Raw genomic sequence first — 5,539 nt, forward strand, 5'->3', positions numbered from 1 at the left:
GTGCGTTTCAAGCTTAATTTGCATATTCAATTTAAGTTTCGCTTGTTTTAAGATTTATTTATTATTTACATTAATATCTATTGTATATTTGTTTTCATTGATTGTTTATTTAATAACTGTTTGTTTTAAGTTTAATTTATACTTCAATGGGAAAATATTTTTTTTCGTTTTACGCTAGATATTCATATTCAATCTAAGCATTACTTCGCTTTAAAATCTATTTATTCATTTATATTATTGCTTGTTGTATGTTTTTGCTATGATTGTTGATTTAACTTCTGTTGCTTTTGGGTTTCATTTATTTTTCAATAGCAATTTCTGGTCGTTTTGAGTTTGAATTTTAAAAGGTATTTTTATCTTCTGAGCTTAATTTTAAAATGGCCTTTACTTTTCTTTGCAAAACTTATTTTTCGGAAAGCTTTTTTTAATTAATTCTATTCAAATGGGCTAGACTGTAATGGTAACTTCTGTCCAAGTTTAAATGCTGAAAAAAAGATTAAACAAACAAATGTTGTTGCGTGAAAATTCAACTCTGGATTATAACCCTTAATTGTGAGACAAAAAAATTCCATATATTTTACATTTTGACTCTGATTTACAATTACTCCTAAGTTTTAAAATTGAGTGGTTTACCTTAAGGGATTTTTCCGCCGTCCAACAGACAACTGTTAGCTGAAATTGTTCCCAACAATTATTTTTTCCGCTGTCCAAAAAAAATTGTTAGCTAACATTGTTTAAGGATTTCTCTAACAAATCGAATACTTGTTAAAGGCAATTGTTGGGGAATTTAAAACGAAATATTAAAAAATAAGCAGGATGGGTATTTTTTATGCTTACAACATTGATAGAGAATCGAGGACTGCTACTTTTTCTTATTTTCCTTCCTTTCCCCTTCTAGTTTTTTTTTTTATAAATATCTTTTCTGGTAATCTCATTGAAAAAAAAAAACACTCAATCCCTCCGTTGAAAAAATAGGAAAACAACAAAATTGCCACGTAGTCATAGCAATTTGATATATTCAAAAATCTAACGAATTCACTTATGCAATCAAATTATATTTTTTACTGGGTCGATCCACTTCCTCCATGCATGGTATAATTTATGTAAATGCACTAACAAGTTACTTTATGAAAGCTTAAGTACTAGTGTTTTAATTTTCGCCTAAATTCAATGTACTTCGCCAATAAATGAAATGTGTTGTGCCTTTGTTTTGCTTGCTGGCATTAATTTTTTTTTTTTTATAAGATATAATTACTTTGAAATAGTCTTTTAAATGAACTTCAAAGCTTTGAGGTCATTTAGGTATTATCAAGCAGAGATTAACTCACAGCAACACTATCTTGGTCCGATTTTTTTTTTTTTTTGAGTTTCTTGCCCGATATCATATTTATGCGAACTGTGTGCTAACTATTTCTGTTAGCAACAATTCTGTTTCCGACGTCCAAACAAATTTGTGTTAGCTAACAATTGGACGGCGGAAAATCCCCTTATATTTTGCTCAATTCGTTTGAACTTTGAAGAGAGAGATTCTTTTTTTTAATTTCCGGGGAATCAGTTTTCTTCAGTCTTAGATTGCTACCAGTATATAACTGCCAATACTTGTTATTTTCGCCAATATCAGATTTCCATATGATATATTAGAATTTCAGTAGCCACAAAATAAGCAAACCTAGCCATAATGTCACCCAAAAGCAGTAAAGGAATACAGGCAAATCCATGCAAGGGTGAAGACAGCTGTGCTTCTTGTAGTATCAGTCTTGATGATGTTGCAGATGCAATAAACTGTGATATGTTTGGAAGATGTCTGTGTGCTACCCGCCTCAAGCTAAGTGCCAGGGAATATCACTTACTTAATAAAATGTCACCAAAAATAGATTGCCAATGTTTATATGCCCAATGTAAAGCTAATCCAGCTGATTCTCAAGCTAATCCAGCTGCTGTTCATACGGAAGATATAAAAAACATTGCCACAAACCCAATTTTGGCCTCACAAACAAATTCATCGTGCAATTGGGTACATTATCCAAGGGACTGAGTAGCTAAATTCAATCAATCAAAGATTTGGTTAGGTGAGGTTCGGTTGGGTTAGCTTAGATGAGGTTTTTAACCCATTTCTGGTATTTAGAACCAAATCTAAGCTAATCTAACCTGACCTAACCTATAATAACATAATCTAACCTAACTTTAACTTTTACCATCATAGCTTGCATTATACTGAAAAGGCTGAATCCTCAAGCTAATATAATCCAAGCAGAGACAAAGGAATTTCGTACATTCACCGGTGAATGTCGGTGAATATATATATATATATATATATATATATATATATATATATATATATATATATATATATATATATATATATATAGACTCTCTCTAACTCAAATTTCACGGGTCTGCAATTTTCTTTCAAGTTACGTACAGTTCGACTTGTGCATAGTTCGAGTTATATAGGTCATTCTGCATAAAATATGACTTATAAAGGTAAAGAGTTATAGAGGTAAGCAAAATAAAAATTCGAGCTACAGAGCTCGAATTTTTCGAGTGTGTTCTTGCCAGAGTTCCGTGCTTCTTCTTTGGAACACATTATATGTCATAGTATTTACGCCAACCCTGAATTCAAACCATGCTCTTTATTTTGCCGAAAATCAGTCTGTACCGCTTTGGAAAATCCGTAAGGGTATCATTCCAGGCTGGTCTTCGAACCCTGACCTCGTAGCTTCTTGCCTTGTAGCAAAATTTCGGTTCAATGTTTGGAAGGATTGTAACCGTCCATTGACTAGTGCTGTGAATCTTGTTCGTCTTTTTACAAAGAGAAATTTTTCCAAGGCTCTCACTCTTTATGGTAGAAACCTAGGAAATGCCAATTTGGCACGTGCTAAGAATGATAAAAATCTTCGTTTTAGAATTATCTCTCGCAAAGATAGGTCTTTACCATCTTTATCTGCGGCTGACATTCCTGATGAGGAATGGTGTACCTACTATGAATCCGAATTTGCTGCTTCTGATCAGCACCTTGAACTATTTTATGAAGCTGAGTTAGATCAATTCCTTGCTACCAGTCCCAATAAAGAATTCGTTGTCAGCGCAGGCAGCATCGATTGAAGATGTCATAAGACATATTAAAGCCTAAATCATCCAATGGTATTGACAACATCAGTGTTTTACATTTGAAATTTGGTGGGGAGGCATTAGTCCAACACTTGGCATTTTAATGTAGATAATTTTTTACAGTGAATCGTACCCTCTTCTTTCTGCATTGGAGACCTTATCCAAATCCTCAAAAAAGGAAAAGTGAATCCATGATGTTTATCATTTCGACCTATTACGGAAAAGACCTGCTTTTGCACGGTCTTCGAGCTTCTTTTCCGATCTGAACTTTAAAAGACGTCTTGCACCCCACCTCACCAGTTTGGGTTCAAGCGAGGAATAGGTTGTGCTGATGCTCTCACAGTTGTAGCCAATGCACTAATTGATGCCGAATCCTCAGGAGAATGACTAGTTCTCGCTAGTCATGATTTCGGACGCGCCTTTGATTCCCTCATCCACCTAGTTATATCCCTCAAAGCGGCTAAACGTGGATAAAATTCCTCGGTGATTCACTGGCTTCGGTTTTGTACTCTCGACTTTGTGTTCGTTGAAAGTACCTCCTGATAAATATATTCCCCCTGTCCGGTTGGCCGTGGGAAATTCATTCCAGTCTTGAAAGGTGCACGCCAAGGAGCAGTATCATCTCCCAATATTTTGAACAATTGTGTTTTGGATGTTCAAGACCAGTGCCCTACATCTCTGATTCTATCTTCTCTGAATCTGTCTTTAGTGTGTTATGCAGATGATGTTTTGATTCTCAGCCGTACCCTGCAAGGAATGAATGAGATCTTTGTCACACTTCAGCGGGAGTATCTTAAACTCGGTCTTTAATTTAATCCTGACAAGTCCGAAATAGTGTTGTTAATAAAACTAATAAAGTTTATAATAAAGGCTAATAAAACTCAACCGAAATATTTTTATGTTATATACTAATTGTTCATTCTTTGTTTAGGGGTCATCCAGCGTCATGCGATTGGCCGTCTTGATTTGGCTGGTTACTAAATCTTGGAAGACTGATGCTCACTGTGGATCTTGCTAGATTTTGTTAGTCTCATTATACATTAGCAATTTCAAATCATGCAAAACTAATTTAAACAAAACATGCGAAGGAAATTTAGTAAGTTTAGAAGCATTAACGACGATGAACAATGCCAGGTCCGGATTCATCGTATTCTTGTTTGGAGATCCACATTTGATGGTAGGATGAATAAGAGGCCAACATAGAACCACCAATCCAAACAGAGTATTTTCGCTCGGGTGGGGCAATGATCTTTATTCTGATGGTCGAAGGAGCTAGGGCGGTGATTTCCTTTTGCATTCTGTCTGCAATACCAGGACACATGGTTGTACCACCAGATAGAACAGTGTTGTCATAGAGATCTTTACGAATGTCATCATCACACTTCATAACACTGTCATTTACTGTTTGGTGAATGCCACACGATCCCATACCTAAGAAAGATGGCTGGAAGAGGGCTTCGGGACATCTGAAACGCTCGTTACCAATAATGATGACCTGACCATCCGGTAATTCATACGACTGCTCTACAGAGGTGGAAGCAGCAGCGGTTCAATTTCCTCTTCAAAGTCGAGGGCCATGTAGCAAAGTTTCTCTTTGATTTTCCTTACAATTTCACGTTCAGCAGTGGATCTAAAATAGTAGCCACGCTCAGTCAATATTTTCATCAGATGTTCCGTCAAGTCACGTAAAGAGTTATAGAGGTAAGCAAAATAAAAATTCGAGCTACAGAGGCTCAAAATCGCTTAATGGACTCCCTACAGCCACTACAAAGTTAGGTTCAATAGTGTATTAATTAAGAAAAAACAGCTTTTTTCAACTGAAAGTAAGGAGCAACATCAAAACTTACGACAAGCAGAAATTATTACTTATAAGAGGGGGCCTACCCTCTCCTCGATACCTCGGTCTTTCCACCGAAATTTTTTTTGAGCATTTAAAAAAGCTTATTATTCTAATTAAACGGCCCGTGTGTTTCAAGAGTTGTTCTTAAAGAATTGGGACAAAAAGTGAAACTTTTGATTGTTTTGATATAACCATAAGAAATCTTTAATAATATCTTTACGTCATATCAAAAATTCAAACAATATCTTTAAGTAGAAATTTGATTCCATTGATATATTTATTGCTACCAAGACTCTGTTTCTTAGATTCTCGGCTACTATTGAGCTGCATTGCTCTTTACTTGCAGTTCGTTACCACAAACTGTTTGAAAGCATTCCCATTAAGAAATGAAATTTTGGTTAAATTCACCATATATATTGATGAACAGAAATTGATTCACTTCTTTTGCTGTATCGTTTGATAGTTTCTTCAAAATTTGTAATTTATCCAAAATTTGTTATGTTATTTGTAAAATTTGTAAATTTGTAAATTATGTAATTTATCAAAATTTGTCTTTTTTTATTTATCCTTATGTTGGATAAATTAGAT

General features: G+C 34.7%; 1 pseudogene; it reads right to left on the reverse strand.

Moving 5' to 3' along the window:
- Nucleotides 1–2,415: 2,415 nt before the first annotated feature.
- Nucleotides 2,416–5,405, reverse strand: LOC148939925 (actin 211-like; annotated as a pseudogene).
- Nucleotides 5,406–5,539: the final 134 nt, after the last annotated feature.

This window comes from Artemia sp. Qi Xiang Cuo, chromosome 20, assembly GCF_049724085.1.
Source record: "Artemia sp. Qi Xiang Cuo chromosome 20, ASM4972408v1, whole genome shotgun sequence".
Taxonomy (NCBI): Eukaryota; Metazoa; Arthropoda; class Branchiopoda; order Anostraca; family Artemiidae; genus Artemia; species Artemia sp. Qi Xiang Cuo.